Here is a 26,280-nt window from a genome sequence, read left to right on the forward strand (position 1 = left end):
TTAACGCAATACACCCACCCCCTATGGGACGCATTTACTCTAGTCCCCCTCGCGGGGAGATGGGCCCTTTCCTTTTTCCTGAAGCAGGTTTCGCCCTTTCCGATTACGTTTTTTTTTGTGTATGGGACATTTCCAATCACGCGAAATGTCACCTTTCAAGTTTGTGCACTTGTCTAAAGTACTGCTGGGCTGAAATATAACTAGTGTAGTTAGTTATTAGCGTCTTTTATCGCAACTAAAATCCTGGTAGATCTTCAGTGTGGATTTGTCTTCGCACTTGCCGGCGATGCGGTTGTGTCTTCCTGTGTTGTTCTGTTGCTTGTATGTCCTAACCAGAGACGTTCGTGGGGAGCCACTACTCGACCAGTGATCGGCCCTGTGAAGATCCAGCACGGTGTCGTACCGCCCAGGCCTGGAGTCGAGTGTCTGCTGAGCACTTCACTTCGAAAGCATCCCTCCGGACAACGGTTGAAGACCCTTATCCATCGGGATCTCGGACCCCCGGCGGAGAAGCTGTTACGAATCGGCCAACGCCGCCGTATTTTCCCGCATCAGCTACCACATGTGCCACAGCCGTCAGTCGCCCGCGTGTCGGTGAATCATACTTTCGTGTCTCTACATGCCCGGCTCGGACGCTTCGATATCGGCGCGATCAAAATTCGGCGGCGCGCCCAGGCATTCTTCTCGGACGTGCGCCCAGCCGTCAGGTGCCAGCACGTCGGTGAGTCACGCCTCGACATGCCCGGCGAGCCATGTCTCAGCATGTTTAAAGGACACTCTCTCCCTTCTCTCAGACTCCACGTGCAACGAGGCCATCGATGACTCACGAACTGTGGAAAGAGCGTTGTGTGTGTCTGTGACGTTCGTGGCGTGTTGCTACTTGGCGTTTTTGACGGTTGCTGCTTTTGGGTATAAATAGAAGCAGCCCAAGAACTGAATTTCATTCCTGTCTGAGCAGCGAATCCATGCGGTCGCTCTGCTCGAGTCCTGTATTGTAACTTCACCCATCGGGGCATTGTATGTTTTTTTTGGCTTCGGCTCACCTCTCGCAATGAAGTAAACAGTTACGTTAGCCTACTGCTTCTGGACTTCTTCACGGCTGCAACAGCGGCTGGCCGCTCGCATCATACACGCTACCACTCGTATGTCGGAGGCCACGGAGCTCGGATCGGGTGCCCCCGCCGGGTCGCAACACTGTCATAGATGACGCAATCGCAAAGGCTGACAAGAAATACCGGACTGAACTCCTTAACGATGCCAAACCATCCACTTCAAAAAGCCAAAGCAACCTCATTCTCACATATTCTGCAAGTGCTCCGAACGTGAACAGCATACTTAAAAAGCATTATAACATCCTCCTCCGAAGCGAAAAAACACGAAACGGGTCTTTCCTGAGCCTCGCCGAATGGTGTACAGGAGAGCTAGAAACATAAAAGACATTGTAACATCGTCTAAAATTAACAACCCCAAAAGACCAGGTTGCGGACCATGCGACAAAAATCGGTTCAAGCTTTGTCCAATGATGCAAAAAAGTTCTCCTTGCGTATACAGGGCGACTACAACTGCGACAGCGAAAACGTCATTTACCTCCCTGAATGCACAATGTGCCACGTGCAGTTCATCGGCCAGACAGGCACAACCCTCAGAATGCGCATACGAACCACCGGTCCCATGTAACCACGCTGCTACACCTTCCGATATACAGGCACGTCACCACACTAGGGCATCCATTCGACAAATTTGCAGTCACTGTACTTCAGTCTGATTTCAGGACACATCACGACCGCTTAGTGAGGGAATCCTTCCTGATTCACAAATTCAAGACCCTTGCAAATGGTATAAAAGAGAGTTCTGGTAAACTTTCCTTCCTCTCCGTGTGATGTATAGGAGTTTGTGCGACACTTTTCGCGCGCACATTTACTAGTTTCTTCTGTCTGCATATGTCATTCATCCCCTGTAAATAAGAGCTATGCTTGCTGCCTTTCCTTCGTGTGTTAGTGCATGCGGTTTACAACGCCATGTGCTATATGTAAGGCTTTTCCTTCTTAAAAAAATTTTACACACAGCTAGTTATGCTTTGTATTTCGATGGCTGCTATGCCATAGAGTCCTGATATCTATTGTTATCGCTGCCGTGTTATGTAACAAGCGCTCAAGATCGTTCACCTGTTTCACCGATTTTGTAGTTGTGTACTTTAATTGATTGTTGCCTTTCTTGATTGTTGCCTTCGCCAGCGCTATCCTGGGGGGATACACACTGCCGTTTTTCTATGTGTCAGTCTTTAAATAGTGAACATTGTTAGTGCCAGAAACACCCCGAACGTGTTTTAAAAACAACACGAATCATGTAGAGGTCTCAACTTGGTCTTAGAATTTAGGGGCTCTGGCAACAACTTTAGCCATTTTGAAATAGTGAGAATATTTGTTCCAACCGTTCTTGATATTGATACAGGGTAAAGCTGTGTTTACAGTGGTGTATTTACGATGCACATTCAGAGGCTAGTTATAAGAAACCACGATGGACGAGAGCACCGCGCAAGCCAGGGAGCGAACGCGCTTCGCCGTCAGCGTCCTCTTCATCTCTCTTCTTGATGATGATGCCCGCTAGCACAGTACATGAATACCGTCCTATTTGTGGGGAATCGAATTAATGCCCCGTAACACAACCCCCCCGGTGGTAGGAGCGCCGTCTCGGTGCTTGTCAGGGTAAAGCTGTAGGTTGCGAGCGGTATGGCTTAAGACGCGTGACGTGGACGACGTCTGTTTGTGGAGAGCGGGATGAGTCTGACGGAACCAGCGGGGTGATTTCGTAATTGACCTCCGTCACTTGGCGTACGACACGGTAGGGGCCGTAGTACCTGGCTAGAAGCTTTTCCGAACGCCCTACACAGCGTGCAGGACAACAGAGCAGCACCAGGGATCCAGGGGCAAAGTGGCGGGTGCTGTGGCGGCAGTCATAGCGATCCTTTTGAGAGCGCTGGGACGAAGCGAGCCTGACGCGAGCAATGTTGCGGGCAAAGTCAGCGCGGGCGATGGCGTCTTGTGCATATGCGGAAGGTGGCAGAGGGTGTTGAAATAGAGTGTCCAGTGGTAACGTCGGCTCTCGACCGAATAGTAGGTAGAAGGGAGAGAATCCGGCAGTATCAAGGCGCGACGAATTGTAGGCAAACGTTATGTAAGGCAAGGCAATGTCCCAATCACCATGGTCGTCAGAAACGTACATTGACAGCATATCTGTTAAAGTCCGGTTAAGGCGCTCTGTGAGGCCGTTGGTTTGAGGGTGGTAGGCGGTAGTAACCTTGTGAACGGTTGCGCATGAGCGGAGGATGTCGTCTACTACTCGGGAAAGGAAGTATCGTCCGCGGTCTGTCAGGAGCTGCCGAGGAGCACCGTGGTGTAAGATGACGTCGTGCAGGAGGAAATCGGCTACATCAGTTGCGCAGCTGGTCGGAAGAGCCCGCGTGATTGCGTATCGTGTCGCATAATCGGTGGCCACGGCAATCCACTTGTTGCCGTTCGCAGACCGGGGAAACGGACCGAGGAGATCTAAACCAACTCGGAAGAATGGCTCAATAGGTATATCGAGCGGCTGAAGAAGACCGGCGGGTAGCGTGGTAGGCACTTTTCTGCGTTGGCACATGTCACAGGCGCCGACATAACGGTGAACCGAGCGGTAGAGCCCCTGCCAGAAGAAACGGCGTCGCACGCGGTCATAGGTCCGGGAAACCCCTAGATGGCCAGCTGTTGGAAGGTCGTGGAGCTGCCGTAGTACATCTGTACGAAGGTGCTCAGGTACTACAAGAAGCAGATCAGGACCATCCGGGCGGACATTGCGGCGATAGAGGACGCCATCCTTCATTCGGAACAACCGCAGTGAAGGGTCGGAGGGGGCAGCGGTTAAGCGGTTTATGATCCTGCTCAAGGAGACGTCAAGGCGCTGCTCAGCAGCAAGCTGTTGAAAGGAGGAAATAGACAAGACCGAGGTGGCGAGTGAGTCGCAACTTGTAGGGTCGGGAGGCTCGACTGGGTACCGCGATAGACAGTCAGCGTCTTGATGGAGGCGGCCGGATTTATAGACTACAGAATACGAGTACTCCTGCAGCCGCAGAGCCCAGCGCCCGAGGCGTCCGGTCGGGTCTTTCAGGGACGCAAGCCAGCATAGCGCGTGGTGATCTGTCACGACGGAAAATTGTCGACCGTAGAGGTATGGGCGAAATTTGACGACAGCCCACACTAGGGCAAGGCATTCCCGTTCAGTAATAGAATAATTTCGTTCAGCTGGTGTCAGCAGGCGGCTGGCGTAGGCAATAACGCAGTCGTGGCCCGTTTGGCGTTGAGCTAAGACGGCTCCAATGCCGTGACCACTAGCGTCAGTCCGTACTTCCGTGGGAGCGGCAACATCGAAGTGAGCTAAAATGGGCGAAGTTGTTAAGAGTGAGATCAGGGTCTTGAAAGCCTGAGCTTGCTCACTTCCCCACGAAAAGACGGAATCCTTTTTGAGAAGGTCGGTGAGAGGGCGGGCGATATCAGCGAAGCCTCGGATGAAGCGACGGAAATAGGAGCACAGGCCTACAAAACTTCGAACGTCTTTCGATGACCGGGGCACCGGAAAATCTCTAACCGCCTTTATTTTGTCGGGGTCAGGCTGCACTCCATATGCGTCGACAAGGTGGCCCAAGATAGTTAGTTCGCGCCTGGCGAATCGGCATTTCGCGGAGTTGAGTTGTAGGTTCGCTTGACGCAAAATAGCAAGTATTTCGGACAGGTGATGGAGATGAGCCTCGAACGATGGAGAAAAAATAATGGCGTCATCGAGGTAGCACAGGCATGTGGACCATTTGAATTCCCGCAGGAGAGAGTCCATCATGCGTTCGAAGGTAGCTGGCGTGTTGCAGAGACCGAAAGGCATAACCTTGAACTGATATAAACCGTCTGGGGTGACAAAGGCGGTCTTTTCTCGGTCCATCTCGTCGACTGCAATCTGCCAGTAACCTGAGCGTAGGTCAATGGACGAAAAGTATTTGGCACCGTGTAGACAGTCTAAGGCGTCGTCGATCCTGGGAAGAGGGTAGACGTCCTTCTTGGTTACTTTGTTCAGGTGGCGGTAGTCTACACAGAATCGCCAAGTGCCATCTTTCTTCGTTACCAAAACTACCGGGGAAGCCCAGGGACTGCAGGAAGGTTCGATAATGTCCTTGGCGAGCATTTTGTCAACCTCTTTCTGGATGATGCCTCGTTCACTATGGGACACACGGTACGGACGTCGATGAATGGGTAGCGCATCACCTGTATCGATCCGATGGGTGACTGTAGAACTTTGCCCCAAAGCTTTGTCGCTCAAGTCAAAGACGTCGGCAAATGATGTCAGAAGACAGCGCAGTTGGTTTGTTTGTGCGGGTGATAGCTTTGGGCTGATCACTGGTGCAAATTTATCTGGAGTGGTAAGGAGCGGATCGGAGACTTCGTGGGGAATTGACGGATGGTTCAAAGCAAAAGCAGAAACGTCCGGTGCACAGAAAGGAGCAAGGGTGGCGATGGTGAGTCCTTCGGGAAGGACTTGAGTGTGAAATCCAAAGTTGATTAGAGGCAAGTTAACGCTGTTGTGCTTGATGGTAACAACAGTGTGTGGAAGGGCAACACCACGCGTCAGGAGAACGTCGACGATGGGAGCGGCAAGGTAGTCTCCATCAGGAACCGGCGTGGAAGTAGCGAGAGGAAGATAGGTCGCTGCTTGACTCGGCAGGCGAACGTATTCGCAGGAGCATAAGCGCAGCGGGGGCGCGTCGCTATCAAAAACCGGTAACTCCAGATGCAGAAGTCCCGCTGAACAATCGATGAGCGCGGCATGTTCACACAGGAAATCGCGGCCAAGGATAATGTCGTGAGGGCATTTGTCCAAAACAAAGAAAACGACAGTGGTGTTGTGGCCGGCGATACTAACACGAGAGGTGCACATGCCAGCGATGGCCGGCGTACCGCCGTCAGCAACTTGAACATACGACAGAGCAGGCGTCATACCTTTACGTAGGCGGCGACGGAGATTTGCACTCATTACCGATATATGCGCCCCGGTATCAATTAGAGCACGGACAGGCACGCCGTCAACATTCACGTCAAGTAAACTGTCTCTGGTAGGTACCGTCAAAAGAGGATTTTCGGTCGAGGTCGGGAATGCAGCATCACCTCCGGGAGCTGCATCCACTAGTTTTCCGATGTGGGACGTACGTAGTCGTTCGGCGAAGTAGAGCGGCGGGGCTGCGGGGAGCGAGACTGTCGGCGCTGGGGAGAAGGGGAGCGGCCAAATCGCAGAGTGGATGCGGCGGGGTTGTCGGCAGTGCGCTGCTGGTAGGAAGGTGCAAAACGACGTGGCGCATGGTCAATGGTATCGTCGTTCCAGGAGGTTTGAGCGGAAGGGAACCAGCGACTGCGGCAATACCGTGCAACGTGGCCGACACGCCTGTCATCGGGCGTCCTCCACTCCGCCGGGCTTCTGTAAGACGAGGGCCGACGTTGCGCGCGGAAATTCGGAGGGCAGGGGACGTGATCATTGTGACTGCATGAACGCGACTTGAAGGGAACTTGATGATGGGCTGAGTAGCTCACGTGGCAGGCTGGGTGCAGGCCCATGCTCGCAATTTCGTCGCGCACAACCGCTTGTATCACCGAGATCGCCGGAAGATTGCCATCAGACGTCGAGTGGTGGCCGGTGACCGGTGTCATCGCCTCGATCTCGCGGCGGACAATGCGTGTCACTGCGTCCGCAGTTGTCTCCGAGGGTGGTTGACCGGAAGGAGCAAACGGTCCCTGACACGAAGAAGTGGCGGCGGTATTTGGAAGGCGATTGAATTGTTGTGTAACTCGACGGCTTTTGGCCTGCTCGAAACGCTTGCACTCACTCAGAATTGAGTTTACGGTAGAGCAGTCCTTGCACATGAGCAGATTAAAGGCATCGTCAGCTATGCCTTTCAAAATGTGGTCGATTTTATCTTGCTCGGGCATCTCAGCATCAACTTTGTGGCAAAGGGCCAGTACGTCTAGGATGTAGCTGACGCACGGCTCGGTCGACGTCTGCGCTCGCGACGCAAGCTCCTTTTTCGCCTCGAGCTAGCGCCCAGCAGGCTTGCCGAAAATTGCAATTATCTCCGCCTTGCAGCTATCCCAGCTAGTAAGTCTGGCTGCGTTGGTGTCATGCCACGTCTCCGCAGAACCTCTCAGGTGGAACCCGAGGTTCGCCAGCATAATAGTGGGATCCCAGCGGTTGTGGGCACTCACACGCTCGTAGCGGCTGATCCAGTCCTCCACGTCGACATCACCGGTACCGTAGAAGAAACCAGGATCTCGAGGCTGGCTCACGATGACCAGTGGCGTAGTGGCGCTCGTTGCTTCAGTAGGCGGTGCCATTGTGGGGCCTCGGAGATGACGCCCGCTTCGGAGTTCCGTGATCAGCACCTCCGAGTCAGCCGTGTCCACGGCTCACTCGTGCCAAGGAAGGGGTGAGGTAGAGCAGGACGGGGCCGATGCAGCACTCTCCACCAAATGATACAGGGTAAAGCTGTGTTTACAGTGGTGTATTTACGAAAAAAAGGCACTGCCGTCACGTGGTATTTTTCATATTTCGCGGGTTTTCTTTGCCAGTCAGAATAAATGAATACGCAATTAGTTCGTCGCTGAAAATACCGCAGTTAGATGCCCCTCGTGGGTACCTACAAGTGCCTCATTGACACTTCTGTGATTAGAACAGTACTTTGCGAGTTAGATAATTAATTACAATTAATTAGTTAAGTATCATTACGAAAAAAAATACTATCCGTCCGCTTCTCCACAGTACTGCAAACATTACGCACTAGGTTTTCTTCGAGTTACGCCATTAATCTTTTTTTAAACCTTGGTGCATGATAGCTGGGACACCCTGTATATATATATATATATATATATATATAATCCAGGGAGTAGTAGAACTTTGAAGATGGTAGAGAACACAAGAGAAGAAAAACTTCGAACAAGGTAAAAGCACGATTGTGGCCTACGTTTCAGCAAAGAGAACTTGCTGTTCTCTTTGCAAGTTCTCTTTGCTGAAACGTAGGCCACAATCGTGCTTTTACCTTGTTCGAAGTTTTTCTTCTCTTATATATATATATATATATATATATATAGTCTGAAAAGATAAGAACTCACACAGAGCGCGAAAAAATAAGGTTAGTAGAGACAGAGACAAACGAGCAAGTCGTACAACATAAAAATAAGTTTACTGACGTTTCAGGGAGAGGACTCCCTTTCTTCAGAGTAGAAATGCAGTCCTCTGAAGAAAGGGAGTCCTCTCCCTGAAACGTCAGTAAACTTATTTTTATTTTGTACGTCTTTTTCGTTTGTCTCTGTCTCTACTAATCTTATACCCCACTCTGGGCGCGTGTTTTTCTTTCTTGCTTTCTCGCTTCAATAATATGAAAAAAATATATATAAATGCACTAACGGTAAAAAAAATATAGTCCAACCATTACCCTATGCCTTCTTTGGCGTTGTAGACTGCCCGCATTTCTTTCTGTATTTCCTAACGAGCCCCTCATTTCCTAACCATATTATCCTGCGAAAGCTTAGCGAGGGCCTCGGTTGTGGCAGCCTTAATGCCAAGGTAGCATAAGAGGGTTTCCCGCCAGTTACCTGCTTATGACAGGCTGTAGACGTTCGCGTCACGCCCCGGGGGTTGAAAAGAAGGTCCCCTTCTCCCCGTGTAGTCTGAGTGGCGCTGGCTACCACCCTCAAGCGTCAGATACAGTTGTAGTAAATATAAATACCCCAGAAAGTCAAGCAGAACACAGTCACCCAGATAGCCGAATTGGTAAGGCATTCGAGATCTTATCGAAAGGCGGGGGTTCGGTCCCCACTCTGGGCGCGTGTTTTAAATCATTTCAGTAACTCACGATGTCACCCACGTTGGCGTCCGTAGTCCGCGTCCGCATCGCTCCCCCTACACTATATAAAAAAATAATACTTACCGGCGCCAGGTTTCGATCCTACGACTCTGCGGGCGGAACGCAAGGTGCACGGTTTTCTACCAACTGAGCCAGAAAGCCGACACAGAACAGAAGGTTACGAAGGTGCCTTATATCCTTGACTCATTCAACCGTCGGCCAGAGGTGCGCCCTCTCCCCCGCGTCCTCCTCGCCTTCTCTCCGTTCTCAACGCCCTCTCTCGCCGCGTTCGGTTCGGGCGCACAACAGGTGGAGACGTGCGCAACACCCTCTGTCGCCGCGTTAGGTTCGCGCGCAAGAACAGGTGGGGCGCTCGCATCGCGCTCTCTCGCCGCGGTCGGTTCGCGCTTAAACCACATATGTCGTTTAAGCGAGCTGCGGTCGCTAACATCTGTGGCGTGATCGTGACGTCAGCATCACGCGTTCGCGTGGTGACGATTTCAGCGCTATAACACTCTCTCGCGAGGGGCATTGGATTGGATTCGATTGGATTGGCTTGGATTGGATTGGATTAAAGTGGATTGTGTTGGATTGTGTTGCGTCATAGCCGCGCCACGTTGCGTCATAGCCGCTCCACGTTGCGTCATAGCCGCGGCAGGGGGTTCACGGCACGTTTCACCATCGACTTCATCGACAATGTCTACGCTGGAAGACAACAATTACAACAACAACAACCAATACGAAATCCATACGACTTGCAGGCGCGCCCCCCCGCAGAAATGCTCTGCATTTGATCGTGCCCCTCGCGAGGGGGATGTTTTTTTTTCTTTCTTTCTTTCTCGCTTCAATTAATATGAAAAAAAATATATATAATTTCACTAACGGTAAAAAAAATATAGTCCAACCATTGCCCTATGCCTGCTTTAGCGTTGTAGACTGCCCGCATTTCTTTCTGTATTTCGTAACGAGCCCCCTCATTTCCTAACCATATATAAATAATTAAATAAATATTTATATATATATATATATATGTATATATATATATATATATATATATATATCTATATATATATATATATATATATATATATATATATATATATATATATATCAATATATATATATATATATATATATATATATATATATATATATGTAGTGTCTCCAAACATAAAAACTCACACAGAGCGCGAAAAAATACGGTAAGTAGAGACAGAGACACCAGCGAAAGACATTAAAATAAACATGAAAGTTTACTGAGGTTTCACGAAAAGGACTTCCTTTCTAAGCAATACAATTCTGGGGTCTGTGTTATTACTCGAGCGCACATATCTTTGCCGCTGTTATCACTATTCGCCCCCGCGGACTGGTTACATTTTGACAGCTTGCAAATCTATTTTTCCCTCCCTTGCACCTACAGTCATCTTCTAAGCCCAGCTACCGAACCATCGGGGTTTATTTTCTCCGTTTTGCCCTCCATCATCCCGTTGAGCAGCTAGCGTTCTGGTTTGGCTGTTCCCCCCCCCCATCCCCCACTCAGCGGAGGGGAGACACCGACGACGCAGGGGATCTCGCTGAGCTGCAAAGTGGCAGCTCTTAACAAAGACCTGAAAACTCGCCTAGCGCCCCGTTCTCGGAAGGCGTCCGTCCGGCGAGGGAACGGTGAAATGGTTGCGGGCAGTTTCCTTCTGCGCGAACACAAAACGTCCTGCAATTGTCTCAGCTCGGGGAACGGACCCATAAACGGGCTGTAAAATGCCTTGTTCGCACTTTCCGAACATATGGCGGGACACTCGCTTTCAATCAACGGAAACGCGATCCCTCCGAGCGTCTGGGAGTTAGCATAGTGGCGGCTAGCGGCGGAAGATATATTGCCTTCTCTCCTTTGTTGTACAACCCCACTTTCGGACGCTGTTGAGCTTTTCGCGTTTCCGCCACCACTCGAATTCCTTTTCAGTGCTCTTTCGCCTCCCTTTCTGCCTTTTTTTCCAACTATCTTGGCGTCTTTCTCTTCGCTGTTCATATTTTGTTCATTTTTTGTTCATTCTTCTAATAACGAAGATTCCCGCTTCGTGTTTGTGTTATTCACGTATGTTTGTGTGTGGTATCGTTCGCCATTCGTAAACCCGCTTTCCACTTTCGACATATATGCTCTCTTCCGAAGCGACCGAAGCCATCATTCCCGTAGAAGACTTGTCTCGAAGTCGAAACGTCGGAATGAACCCCCCGCTGTCGCGTTTCTTACGTTGTGTTCACCACGCCTTCGGCCCCATCGCATATATATATATATATATATATATATATATATATATATATATATATATATAGTGTTGGAGATAGTACTAGTCCCCGACAAGACGACATCCCATGTGGTTCCTGCACGCCTATCTCTCTTGTGCAGCGGACGGGGTATTCGCCAGTAGAAGGGCTAATATGCGCGGACGATGATGGTAGGCGCAAGGTGCTGGGCGCGAGAAGAAGCACGACCAGTATGGCGTGACTCGGAACGAGAGCGTGCTCTAAGAGCACGTGCTGAGACATCGGCAGTCGCTGCCTTGCTCATCTTTGGTCTGTGTCTGTTGTAAAACGTCTTGCTGGCCTCCGGCTATAAACCCCCTTATAATATATATATATATATATATATATATATATATATATATATATATATGTGTGTGTGTGTGTGTGTGTGTGTGTGTGTGAGAGAGAGAGAGAGAGAAAATATTTACACGAACATTATTTCTTTCAGACCACTAGGTTCACTTCATTCTACGAACCTCCATACGGACTCCAGAGGGAAGAAACTTACACGTGTGTATTACAGAAACCAGAAAACGTGGCCAACGCTTCATGGCGTAACCTTTGACGGAGATTACTTCAAGCACAGGGGTTGCCTGTCTCCGGTAAGTGCAGCCCATTTCCTTCCGAGTTTTGTGGTTTAGCAGCGAAGCTGTTTAGGGAGTCGTTATTTTGGGCTTTCACATTAAAAAAATACATAGAAAATGATTAGCGCGCGTGAATTCCCGCATGTGAACGCGTGTTTCGGGGCGACCGCCTAGCGCCCCCCGTTCCGCAATTTCCAAGCCAACCAATACCTACTTAGGGTGGTTGGCCGAGATTGCGGCGGCCGCAGGGCCGGTAAAGTTGAGGAATTATTCTTGAACCTCCAAAAAGCACACACGACGGCACGATGCACATGCCCGACGGTTTTTCCTAGTAAGGCTATCATTCAGGGACAAAAATCCCGTGCATACCTCTAGTAGCATGAAACCTTGGGGGGGGGGGGGGGGCGAAGCATGGATTGTATAGGTGCAATCGTTGCGCCTTGACGTTTTTGCCAACGATGAAACTGTTGGGTGGTAGAGGTATACAGCTTTGCTGTAAAAGTCTCTTGTCTGAAGGACAAAGCTTTCTAGCGCAAGGGGTAAACGAGTTTCCCGGTGTTTTAGTATCGTGACTACATGAGACGACGACTACGACGACGACGACTATAGGAGATGCCAACTGCCCCAGCCCCTAAGCGACTTTGTCCCTATAAAACCAAGAAAATGCCTAGCGCTCGTGTTTAGCTGCCTCACACCGACCGCCCAGCGTCCCCAGCGCACGTTTGTCAAGCCAAGCAAACCCACTTAGGTAGACTGGCCAATATTTGCAAAAAAGACTAGCGTTCGCCATAATCGTGGCAACATTTGCTCGGCACGAGAAAGACATGTCATAGGGTACACCCCTCTAACATGAAGTCCATTTACTATCACTTCCAAAAAATGAAAGAAGCTCTCCCTTATAGCAACGATGATGCAGTAAAGGTCGTTGCGGCAGCGAACACGAAACAAATCCGCTGCAATCCGCTGCAATAATCGATTTAAACCGTCGTGATGGTTGTGAAGCTTGTGTACAGCTTCGCTATCGTGAAGTCTTACGCGTTAGGGTAAGCTTCCTTCATTTCTTGCTCCCCTCTCAGGGTGGCTCCGAGTGGCTAGGCGTTGTTGGAGAGCCTGACGATACCGGTCCACCCACGGATGCTGCGGGCGTTTTTTTAAATTGAACGATAACCGAAAACACCCATGTGTCGAAAGGTTAGCGCATGTGAAAAACCCCCCAAAGTGTTCTATATTAAAAATTCATCATGAGTCCCCCACTACGACGTGCCTAGTAGCCAAGGTGTGCCTTCTATGCAAAAAAATTGCTTTTCTGATATGCTACCTAGAAGAAAAACCAGAGATATTAGTGTATAAACATTCCTACGTTTGTGTATTTGGAATATTTTTGACAATATCAAAATTTATTCTCAAGCGTGTTTTGACCTTTTTTGAAACCACACATTTCGGAAATGGCACATGCAACAGTGAGAAAGATTTCTTCACAGCAAAGCTGTTTACGCCGACGTGAATCCACTCAGCGTAGACAAAAGACCCCCAGCGCACATGAGCGTGTGCCTCACGCCGACCGCCCAGCGTCCACGGCAGGAGGCCTTCACTCAGTGGCTTTAGCAAACATATTACCCAGTACACGTGAGCGTGTGCTTCGTGGCGACCTCCCGGCGTCGTCTAGGCTTGCGCGTGGGCTTTCGCCACAAGAGGAGCTCCGGCCTTCATTATCGTTGTCATGTTGCAACCAGCGACACGGGGGAGGCACGATGACAACAATTGTGTCCAGCCAACCCTCTACAGTCCACACATGGGGACCAACAACCGACCAGCTGATGAAGAAATGGAGGTCTACCGAGGCGAGGACGCGCTGCAAGAAGATTTGCCCTACGCGCATGTGCCGGCGGAAGACGATGAAGAAAAGCATGACGACGATTGCTACTGAATAAAACACTGTACATACGTTTATGGTCTTTGCGTTACAGTGTCGCCCAAAATGGCTTTTCACTGCTGGTCTGCGGCTGCTCCCTCTCTCTCCGGGGGTCTGCTGTGGGGAGAAGCTAAGTCGACTCCAGCTCTGCTGTCTCTTCAGCATTGCACCACTATTGCAAGCTACGCCAATTTTTTCTTTGATTAGTGAGTTCTTTTGGGATGCTAATTGCAACCGGAGGGCAATACTCAGCGTTTTAACGACTTAAGCACGGTAAAGAACAAGAAACAAATTTATCAATACAATAGTTACGTGGTGCCGCCATTTTGGAAGTCACTGTTCCTCGCAGAGGACCACACAAGCTAAACATTTTAGCCTGATAGCAAAACGTATCCTCCCACTGCTATAGCGACTTTTATTGTATGAGGATGGGGATCTCTCGGTAATCCCCACACGAGGTCTGCCGGACACCAAGGTACTGGGGGAAGTACACTTCGGCATATATAGATATTGTGAGCGCTGTCTTCACATTGATTGCTTGAGGCTTCACTCTCTCTATTGTGTCCAAACACACTATCATCAGCATCGTCTCGCCCACGCATCGTTTGGTGTCATCATCGTATCGCTAGGCTCGCGCGATCCTAATCACCATTGGAGTTCGTTGGTTCGGCTGGCTGCTTACTAATGACCGCCGGAATAAACACCGCCCGGCATTAGGCCTGCTTTCCGGCTTTCCTCTCTCAATATATATATATATATATATATATATATATAATCTTGAGAGAGGAAACCTCGGAAAAGCAGATCTAAGGCAGGGCGGCGTTTATTCCGGGGGTCTTTTCCAAGCAGCCAGCCGAACCAACTCCGATGATGATTAGGATTGCGCGAGGCCAGGGATACGATGATGACACCAAACAATGCGCGGGTGAGACGACGCTGATGATAGTGTGTTTGGACACAATAGAGAGAATGACCACTCAAGCAATCAGTGTAAATACAGCGCTCACACTAGTCTCCAATGAAGCGCGGCATAAACTTTTCACAGAGCCCTGGCGCACGGAGCGGCGTCGAAAGCAGTACCTCATCCCCAGGGTTTGAATATAACTTCCCGCCGGTCTGCGTCATAGCAAGACTTGCGGTCATTTTGACAGGATTCGGTGTTCAATCGTGCGAGGTTCCAACACCGCGCTAATCAAGAAACAAATTGGTCGGTGATGTTGGTTATGGTATCCACGGGACAGGAATATAAAGAAAGCGTCTATAATGGACGGTGGGTGGCGGCCGTAGACGAGAAAGAACGGTGAAAATCCAGTGGTGTTTTGAACGGCGTTATTATAGGCGTATGTGACAAAGGGAAGTATGACTTTCTAGTTCCTGTAGTCGGGGTTGATATAGAGAGAAATCATATCGGAAAGGCCATGATGGAACCGTTCTGTTAACCCATTTGTCTGTGGATGATAGCTCAACGTGGTTTTGTGGGTAGTACCAGCAGCTTGGAGAACTTCCTCAAGGACTGCTGGCAGAAAGGTTCGGCCACGATCACTTAAAAGAGTACGAGGTGGTCCATGCCGTAAGAAGATGCCTTGCAGAAAGAAATCTGCGACCTCAGAAGCGCAGCCATTACGTAGAGGGGCAGTTTCTTCATACCGCGTCAAGTGATCTACAGCGGTAACAATCCATCCATGACCCGTCGAAGTGAAAGGCAAACGTCCATACAAATCGATGTCCACAACTTCGAATGGGGCAGAAGGACAGGGCAGCGGCTGTAGCATACCGGCAGGGGCTGAGATCGAGCGTTTACGACGCTGGCATGAAGGGCAGGACGCAACGTATTTAGCGACGCTGGAGAAAAGGCCTGGCCAAACGAATCTGCTTTTGATGTGGTCGTAGGTCTTGTAGAAAGCAAGATGGCCAGCTGTGGCGTCATCGTGGAAAACTTCCAAGATGTGGGCTCGAAGACAGCGAGGGATAACTGAAATTCATCTGTCTCCGGTAGGGTGGTAATTGTGGCGGTAAAGGGCTCTACCACTGAAAAGGCGAAATTAACTTATTTGGCGGCGTGTTCGGCTGTTAGGTGGGGATGTTGAACCGTCGAGAAGGTCCAGTAATCGTCGGCAGTACGGGTCGGCTTGTTGGAGAGAAACAAGGTAAGGTAGGATAGCTTGATCGGCGGTTTGCAAAGGGGCCATGGGCAACGCGGGCGAAGTTATTGAAGGTGATGAGTTACATTGGGACGATGGCTGTGAGCATTGGGCGGTCGGCTGTGCGCAACGGGAAAGAGCGTCGGCATCGTTGTGCTTTCTCCCCGACTTGTAAGTCACAGTGAAGTCATATTCCTGTAGACGGAGTACCCAGTGGCCAAGGCACCCAGAGAGGTTTTTGAGGGAGGATAACCAACAGAGGGCGTGATGGTCTGTTACCACTGAGAAATGGTGGCCATACAAATAAGGATGACATTTTTGCACGGCCCAAACAACGGCGAGGCACTCTTTCTCAGCTATGGTGTAGTTCTTCTCAGCGGGATTCAAAGTGCGGCTTGCATAGGCAACTACTCGCTCCGACGAGGAATCCGTACGCTGAAGAAGGACAGCACCGAGACCGTGTCCACTGGCATCGGTGTGACGTATAGTGGGTGCCGACTCATCGAAATGGCAGAGCACTAGTCCAGAAGTTAAGGTTTGTTTCAGGGTTTGGGAAGCTTCTTCGCAGTCTTGGGTCCACACGAATGGAGTTCCGGATGTGAGTAATTTGTGGATGGGTGAGGCTATTGTTGCAAAATTTTGGATGCAGCGGCGGAAATAGGAAGCCAAGCAAAGGAAACTTCGCAGCTCTTTCTGACGAAGAGGCCGGGAAAAATTGAGGACCCCATTGATCTTGTCTGGATCCGGGCGTATACCTTCCTTGCTTGCAACGTGGCCCAAGACTGGTTAAGGTACTGGCAAAGCGACATTTCTTGGTGTTCAGTTGCAAACCAGCATTGCCAAGACAGGTGACGACTTCATCCACACGTTGAAGGTGTTCAGCCAAAGTGGACGAAAAAATTCCCTCGCACTTCCCCCAGGGGGAGAGTGTGTAAGTGCGAATGCACGGTTGTTGATTGCGCGATTACGGTGGATATCGTGATCTTAATGAGTAGTCGAGAGATTACACACACGCACAAAACTACAAAGAAAGATATTTCACTCGTTATTGCTGGTACCGTTGCCCGGTCCGCCATCATCGTTATCGAGATGCAGGACCAGCGACCGCTCTCGACGACGGCGCGCGCTCGACTAATACCCTCCCGCGCCACGCGGCCGCTACACGAGCGCCCTCACGCGTCGGAATGCGGAGCGCCCGCTACGCGAGCGAGAGCTCTCCCGCCCGAAGTGGAGAGGAGGCGCCCAACACCCGCAGTCACTGAGCGGAGAGAGGAGGAGGAGAGTAGCGCGCGCCCATCTCCCCCCGTTGCTAGGGAAGACGAGGAGCGCGCGCACCCGCAGCTGTTGCTATGCGGACGACGGCGGCGGACGATTCAGGCTCGCTTAAGAAGTGCATTCGCACTTAAAAATGACGATATCATCTAGGTAGCATAGGCAAGTCTTCCACTTCAAGCCACGAAGTACAGTATCGATCATGCACTCACAGGTGGCCGGAGCGTTGGAAATTACAAACTGCATCACGTTAAACTCCTAGAGGCCGTCTGGTGGGGCGAAGGCTGTTTTTTTTCTTTATCGGCTTCGGCATGGGGATCTGCCAATATCCTGCCCGAAGATCGGGACTCGAGACGTATTCTGCGCCGTGTAACGTGTCGAGAGCGTCGTCGGTTCGGGGCTAGTATAGACGTTTTTTCCGGGTTATTTTGTTAGCGCTCGGTAGTCCATGCAAAAGTGCACTGAGCCATCTTTCTTGCGGACCACGACAACCGGCGAAGACCAGGAAATGCCTGAAGGGCGACCAATGTCGCGCTGAAGCATGTCGTTCACATTTTCTTGAATGATTTTGCGTTCTGCGGACGAAACATGATAGGGAAGACAGCGGACGATACAAGAACCATCGGTTTCTATGCGATGAGTCGCTGCTGATGTTCGTCCAAGAGTGCGGGAATGTCTGTCAAACAACGCCTTGTGCTTGTTAAGAAGGGCAAGTAATGATTTTAGATGCGGAGCGTCTTATGCTCGGGAGTATGTCCCGCGGCGTTGGTGGTGATCCAGCATCCGCACACCACCGTTTCTTGGCCAATCCCCCACGTCTTATACTCGGAGGTATGTCCCACGGCGTCGCCGGTGGTCCGGCGTCCGCACACCACCATTTCTTGGCCAATCCCCCACGTTGGTACGTGCTATAGAAGAGGAACAACAACAACAACTCCGATTGTGCTTGCGCCTGACTCCGTGATTCTTCAGATGAAGTAGGGTGGAAGCAAAAGACCCGTCACTGAGTGTGCTGACGAAATTAAGTGAGAGCATCAGCGCAAACACTAACAGCAATTACACCCAACTACAATCCACGGAACATGTATCGATCTCGTCTTTACGAACTGCAACGGCGACGACTACATACAACCGCTGCTACGAGATCCACTGACTGTGCACTTCAGCGACCATAAGGCCGTGGTACTCAAAGTAAGAAGACGTGCAAACCACTTCAATCTCGTCCCACTCGCGTATATACGCATACAATAAGGAAAATTACACCCATCTCACCGAAGGGAACCATGAGTAGGATATATGAGCATTACGGGGTGCACTATATTTCAACCAAATTTGGCTAAGAAACATAATGGAAACGGAAACGAAACCACCTTGACGCTCCGCATCCTACTCATGGTTCCCTTCGGGGAGATGGGTGTAATTTTTTTTTATTTTCCTCGCTTAGCTCAGTGCTGATGGTGGATGTAAGGCTCGAAGACGTAATCGCTTGCCCACAGGCATGCTCGAGTGATTCTATAGGGCAAAGCGCAAGACGGCCAATTTCCTCGTTTAGAACAGAAGCAAATAGTGCCTTTAGGAAGCAGAATCGGCCCAAAGGCAATGTTTACTGCGGCGATGAAAGCTGATCCCTGTGAAAAGCGAACGACGCAGGGCGGTATTATAACTCCTTTGCAAGCGAAGTTCCCAGCTGGTATGGCAAACAAATCTCCATCGGCGATATTGTGACACGTTACGGAAAACACCGCTTCTTGGTCGGGACACAAGACACAATCTTCGGCAGAGACCAACCGCGGTACGGGAGCATCTGATGCACAGGCCATTCCTGTCTCGGTGAGGTAAATCGCAGGCTGGCGGCAGCAAATTACCGCAGACGACGCTGATAAAAAGTCCCAGCCCAAAATAATTTCATGATAAAACAGAGTCATCACTGCACACTGAATGTAATGTAGGAGCCGTCTCTGGTAACCCGCACTGTACACTATCCAGAAGGTCGAATCGCATCACCATTTGCCCCACACAAGGATGGCCCGGCGTAAGCAGTTCTCACTTTCTTCAGACGTGAACATAACTGTGCACTAATAACTGACACACTAGCCCCCGTATCAACAAGTGCCTCAACACGCAAACCTTCCACTTCCACCAATAATTTATTGGTACTGCAGGCCAATATTTAGGCCCAGGCAGGAGTGGCAACAATACAAAAATACTAAGCAAACCAGCTCTAGCATCGTCACAGACAATGTAGGAGGTACATAAAATACATAAAAAAACTTCATACAATACAAGAACAGACAGCAATCACTTCATAACTTAGTGCAGCCCTAAGCAAACAAGAAAAGACGCTCCAGTTCTTCTAAAAATTTGCCGGATTCAAACACACCTGGCGGCAATGAGTTCCACTCTGACACTGTGCGCGGGAAAAAGCTGTTTTTAAAAGCAGTTGTGCGAGCGAAAATTTCACGGAAAGTTTCACGGACGTTCAGGAGGAGTTCAGGTTAATTTGAGCGATGCAGTTTCCCCTCCAAAAACTGCAGGCGCTAGTTTGCGATGGTGGTTATTGGGAAGTGAGGCAGGACGAAGAGGGTACAGCGAGCGGCGGTAGGGCGAAGGCGATCTGCGTCGTGTTGGAATATCACGGTGAGAAAAATCAGAAGATTCGCGAGGCAGGGAAGAACGGCGAATAGGAGGGACGTATGGAGTCCTACAAATACCGTAAGCAAAGCGGGCGTTATCCCGATCATCAGGAGCGTGCCCTCGGCGTTCATCCTGCTGGCGTCTTCGGTAAAAACGGTAAATGTGGCTCCGAATTCCCCAGTAGTACCCAACTGGGCGGTCCCGAGGGAAAAGCTGGCGGTCAGGGCGCACGTGCGCGTAGTACGCCTGGGCACCCGGAGAGGGGGCAATGGCCGTCAAATGTCCGGGAGCAGTCGAAAGCGGAGGCGATGCCACGAACAAGGGGTGTTTTGAAATGGCCTCTGCGTATGTCGTCACGTAAGGGACAGGAGGAGTCTAATTTGCCGGTGGATACGAAGTTATGAATGCCAGTTCTTCCTTGATTAGATCCCGTAGCTGAGATGTGCTACGGTGGCAGTGATCGTGTGGGAGACACGATGAGTTACGGTTGCCTAGCTCCTCACGAATGATTGCGCGTATCTGTGTACGCAGATCTGTGTTCCCATCCAGACGAGCCGGGTATGGCTGAAGGCGAAGAGACTGCAACTGATCGATTCGTTGGCAGGTCTCCCACACATCGCTGACTAACAGGGGATTGACATTCTGATTGACTGTCTGATTGACTGGGGATTGACTGCCATGGGGACTGCGAGGGCGTTAATGCAAATGAAGCAATGCCCTTCAAGATGTGCCGCACCTTATTGGCCTCTTGCATGCTTTCGTCCACTCGGTGGCATAGGGCGACGAGGTACTCGATGTAAGCCGCAAATGTTTCGTCGGGACGTCGGACGCGAGAACCCAGATTTTTCCTGGCTCCATCGACGCCAGCTGACGGGGTGCCGAATGCTTTGCGCAGACGCTCAGTAAAATCGGTGCAGTTCTCGATGGTTGCCTCATTGTTGAAGTACCATGTCTTTGCGACAAGGTCTAGGTGGAATGGAACATCGCGATGTTTAAAAGCATCATCCCATCGGTGAAATTGGCTGACGCGATTATACTGGTCCAGCCAATCTTCGACGTCTTCACCCCGAAGACCAGCGAAGGAGGGAGGGCCGCGCTTGTGGCCTGTGATCACCCACGCCGAGGGCGGTGGAGCGCTGCGTTCCGACGCGCTTTCTCGTTGCATCGTTGGCTCGCGTAGCGGGAGACGTCGAGCGGAACGGAGATCCAGGAGTGTAGCTGGGAGCGGCAGAGGACGGGGCCGACAAGCAACTCTACGTCGTGAGAGAGGAAAGCAGGGAAGCAGATCTAAGGCAGGGCGGCGTGGCGTTTATTCTGGCGGTCTTTTCCAAGCAGGCAGAAAAACCAACTCCGATGATGATTAGGTTTGCGGGACGCCAGGGATACGATGATGACACCAAATGATGCGTGGGTGAGACGACGCTGATGATAGTGTGTTTGGACACAATAGAGAATATAGAGAATACACTCAAGCAATCAGTGTAAAGACAGCGCTCACAATATATATGTATATATATATATGTTGTCACGAAGCCAAAGATGACACAGTTCTCTTGAAGTAAAAGCAAGTGTATTGGAGCGAACTTGTGCTCCTTTAACCACTCAGAAATACACAGGCGGCGAAGCAGCATTCAACAAAGTGACCTGCGCAGGCGAGTACTGGCGAATTGAATACCGCGGTGTCTGCTGTGCAAGCTTTTTTATCTTTTGGCGCTAGTGATTCTGGAACCGTTTATTTAAATCCAGAACATTAGAGATCAAAAAATATTATTCTAGGCTAGTGACGTTAGGGCGAAGCACTCTCCTTTTCTGAATGCGATAACTCATGCGGCATAAAAATAAAGAGTGGAACATGCGCTTCGCTTGGGACACAGATAACAGAGCCGGGCGTGGCCGGGCAGTAAATACAAACCGTAAATAAGCAAACCCAATGCATGGTTCGCGGCATTGCCGACGTACAGGCCGACGGACAGGCATAGCCCCGAGCAAGAGATGCTTTGCATCTAAAAATTATTCCGCCATCTTGCACCGTAAGATTTTAGCCGAACCACTTAGACGACTTCGGGTCGCGTGTATCGTCTTGCTTTGCCGGAATTACCATCGGGGATCGGTTCGTAGATAATTTTGCCAACACGTCGTAGCATCTGGTAGGGTCAGAAACACCGTCGCAGGAGCTTCTCACTGAATCCGCGTCGTCGGACTGGAGGGAAAACCCACACACGATCCCCTGGGTGGTACTCGGCGTGTTGGCGTCGGAGCTTGTAGTGGCCGGCATGCACCAGCTGCTGGTCCGTTATACGAACTCAAGTGTGTTGGCGGGGCTCCTTCGCACGTTGAAGGTATTCTTGGACGTCGGCGTTGAGGTTGTCGCCTTCTACTTGCGGAAGCAAGGCGTCAAGCACCGTAGTCGACCGTCTTCCGTAGACAAGCCCCAACGGTGTTATCTGCGTAGTTTCCTGAATCGTTGTGCGGTACGCAAACGTGAGATACGGGAGGACCTCGTCCCGAGTCGTTCGACGTCGACGTACATAGACAGCATATCCGCGATATTTTTTTAGAGGTTCTGTCAGTCCGTTAGTTCGGTGCTGGTACGCCGTCGTTCGTCGGTGATCCGTATTGCTGTAGCGCAAGGTTCCTTGCATGAGCTCCCCAGTAAAGGCCGTTCCGCGGTCCGTGATTAAGACTTCAGGAGCTCCATGTCACAGCAGAACTTGGTTCGTGAAGAACCTCGAAACTTCCCTGGCAGTGCCCCTCGGAAGAGCGGCGGTCTCTGCGCAGCGCGTCATGTAGTCAGTTGCTACAGCAATCCACTAGTTCTCGGATCGTGACGTAGGGAACGGGCCCAGGAGATCCATTCCAATCTGTTGAAAGGGCCTCGATCAGCTGCAATGTTGATCAGCTGCAAAAGTCCGGCGGGTGTCATCTGGGGTGTTTTTCGTCGCTGGCAGACACGGCAGCTTCGGACATAGTGGAACACATCGGTTGTAAGGTGGGGCCAGTAGTACTTGGCCTTCATTATTCCCATCGTTCTTGCTGTGCCGATATGTCCAGAAGGCGGATCGCCGTGGCACGCTTCCAATATTTCTTCACGAAGGTCCCCGGGGATGACAAGAAAGTAATTTGTTCTCGTTCCATGGTTCCAATTTTTCTTCACAAGGACGACGTTTTTGAGGCTGAATGGAGGTGGGTTGCGTTTGAAGGCCGTAGGTACGGCGACATTGCGTCCTTCGAGATAGTAGCGATCATGATGCGTTACTCGGGGTCAGTACGCAGCTGGGCGGCTAGGTCACTTTCCGTTACGTCTCCGAAGAATGTGCCGTCTTCGTCGGAATGTTGTGGTGGTGGGTCGACGAACGCGCCAGACAGCCAGTCGACGTCGGTGTGTTTCTTGGCAAATTTATAGGCTATTGTAACGTCAAATTCTCGCAAACGCATGCTTCACCTACCCAGAAGGCCAGAGGGGTCCTTGAAATTGACTAGCCAACGGAGCGCATGGTGGTCTCTGACAACCTTGAACGGTATGCCATACACGTTTGGGCAAACCTTCTAAATGGCCAATATAATCGCGAGGCATCCTTTCCAAGAAGCTGAGTAGTTTTTTCTTCCTTGGACAGACCACAGCTGGCATAGGTGATTACTTTTTCGCAATCGCTTTACTTTTGGACGAGAATGGCCCCAAGCTTATATCACTGGCGTCCGTATGCATTTCTGTTTCGGCGTTTTCGTCGAAATGAGCGAGCACAGGCAGGCTTTGTAGGCGTTAGCGCAGCTCGCAGAATGCTTCCTCTTGGGCGCTTTCCCAGCTGAAAGGGGCGCTATTTTTAACAGCCTATTAACAGCCTACCCAAGGACGCCTTATTATCTACAAGGATGGTGGAAGCGCGGTGAGGTTTCCAAAACATATAGAAACAGATCATTCGCGAGCACAGCTGCCTAATGTGCTCCGCGTTATGCGGAGGTTGTGGGTTCGATTCCCGCTTCCGGAAAAAACGGCGCATTTTTTCTCGACTTGAATTTTCAATTATTTATTCCTGCATAAAAAAAATAAATAAATAAATAAAAAAAGGCAATCATACCTCATTCGGCACTATAAAACACCGTTAAAACGCCATACAGCACTGGCAATAAGGACTGCAACTTTGATATATATATATATATATATATATATATATATATATATATTTTACTGGAGAATAGTAGGTCCTCCTCGACACGACATGTCATGTGGTTCATGTGCGCCAATCTTTCTTATGCAGCGGACGGGGTATGCGCTGCGAGAAGGACTATTCTGCGCGGACTAAGATGGTAGGTGCAAGGTGCTGGGCGCGAGAAGAAGAAGCACGACCAGTATTGCGTGGCTCGGAACGAGAGCGTGCTCTAAGAGAACGTGCTGAGACATCGGCCTTCGCTGCCTTGCTCATCTATGGTCTGTGTCTCTTTTCAAACGTCTTGCTGGCTTCCGGCTATAAACCCCCTTAAAGTATGGTGGAGGTGCAGCTCCCCTTTGCCTTTCCAGCGTTTAACTACGCAGCAACAGCATAATTCGACGAGTATCACAAGAAATCCATCGAGAAAAGTCGCCTCCGTAGCATGAACCCATCATGTGCTCCAGATCTCTTCCTCAACGCGACCCTTCCAGGTTCTCCGGAACCGACGATCAAGACGTGTGACTCTTCATGACGATCACGAAGATTGAGTGCCCACAACCGCTGGGATGACCCGATGAAGCGTGCTAACGTTGGCTTTAGCCTTACTCAAATAGCCGAGCTGTGGTTCCTCAACAACGATGCCGACATTACAACTTGGTCTGCCTTCAAAACGAGATTCTTAGAAGTGTTCGGGTGCCCAACAGTGCGCAAGCTTCGGGCTCAACAGAGCTTACGTGGGCGCGCGCAGCTTGCCGACGAAACGTACACGAGCTATATGAGGACGTTGTAGACCTCTGTAGGCGCGTAAATCCTGCTATGCCGGAGTCCGAGAAGATCAACCACGTCTTGAAAGGCATCGAGGATGGCGCGTTCCAGATCTTGTTCAGCAAGGACCCGCAAAGGGTTGGAGACGTCATCAAATGGTTTCTTAGCTACGACGAGCTTAGGAAGCAGTGCATTTCTACCCGCCAGTGCTTCCCGAATGGCTCACCCCATCGGGCCTCACTTTCAGCGCTTGCAATCTCATCTGATCTTCCGCCTCTTCTTCCACACATTGAACAATTCGTGCGCGATTAGGTTGCGCGTCAACTTAACCTTCAGCCATTGGCATCCACGCCTTCATGCCCCTTACCTACGATGGTGCGCCACGTAATTCAAGACCGAGTCGCCGAAGCGCTGCCGTCAGACCGCCAGCCTACATACTCGAGTGCGCACCTGCTCCCGGCTGTTACTGCTCACCTCGAGTCGCCCATGGCCGACGCCCGTAGCCGCACCTGTGGCGGCGCCTCTCTTTTCGCCTATGGCAGCACCTATTCTTTCCGCCATGGCGGCGCCCTTCGCTTCACCTGTGGCAGGGCCTTACACGTATGCTGCGATTTGTGCGCAGCCACCGCCCGCAACATTTCAGCCGCTGCAGTACGCCACAAGTCAGCGGGTGCTCCCATAAACTCGTGTGGCAGCTCAGCCCCCAACCCATGGCGCACACCACATAATCGCCCCATATGTTTCGTGGGTAACGTCCCCAGACATGTTCCACGTTTCTGCCGACGCCGACCGCTTGCTACAAGTGACGTTCCTCGAGCGCCCGCCTTTGACTCTCAGCCCCACTCAGCGTCCGTTCCTTCTGGCTCAACGCCTACTTCGTATTCACACGCAGAGGTCGGCGAACTCACTCATGAGTCCACTCACTCAGACTCATTTGGACTCAAACTCATGCGTGAGTTTGAGTTTGATTGAGCGCGAGGCTAGTGTGGCATGGTGAGTTTGAGCTTGAGTGAGTTTGAGCCGAGTCAGCCCGACTGAGTTTGAGTCCGAATGAGTTTTAGTACACCTGAGACCTAGTGAATTCTGAGTCCATTTTGAGTTCTGAGTACATTTTGAGTTTTAGTACACTTTGATTTTGAGTACATATTTAGTTTTGAGTACATTTTGAGTTCTGAGTACATATGAGTTTTGTGTCCGTTTTGAGTTTGAGTGCATATGAGTAGCCTAGCAGGCAGCTATGGTTAGCTGTTAAGTTTCATGCGTCGCTGTGGGCTCGGAATTCAGGTTACCTGAGGGTACAGCACCATCCGCGATCGGCATGATCGGTTGGGAGGGAAGGGGTTTGTGAATTTTTTTTAGTTTCTTGTTGAATTTTCATGACCCTAAGCACTTGCTGTGTACCAAGTTTTCGGGGCTGGGCGCGTGAGTGATAATTGACTGTTGAGGTAATAAAAAAGGGTTGTCTGAACTTTTCCTTCTGATGGATCCACTAGAGGGTGGGAAAGGGTGGTGGGAAAGCACACGCCGGCGCTTGCTTGCGGGTTGTTCGCCTGCTACTGTTAACGGCTTGATATACTAGGGGTCACAAAGAAAGACGTGAGAGACGGGGGAAAAGGGG

The 26,280-nt window shown here is 50.6% G+C and overlaps 1 long non-coding RNA gene across 1 annotated transcript in view; it reads left to right on the forward strand.

The window, feature by feature from the left end:
• The window catches only part of LOC144137738 (uncharacterized), a 202,417-nt gene that overhangs the window by 79,734 nt on the left and 96,403 nt on the right, over nt 1-26,280 (forward strand). Inside the window, exon 3 of the long non-coding RNA XR_013315723.1 lies at nt 11,655-11,808. This is a non-coding gene — a long non-coding RNA (uncharacterized LOC144137738). The remainder of the gene's footprint in view (nt 1-11,654; nt 11,809-26,280) is intronic.

This window comes from Haemaphysalis longicornis, unplaced genomic scaffold (genome assembly GCF_048455015.1).
Source record: "Haemaphysalis longicornis isolate Haplotype H1 unplaced genomic scaffold, Haemaphysalis longicornis Haplotype H1 scaffold_49, whole genome shotgun sequence".
Lineage (NCBI taxonomy): Eukaryota > Metazoa > Arthropoda > Arachnida > Ixodida > Ixodidae > Haemaphysalis > Haemaphysalis longicornis.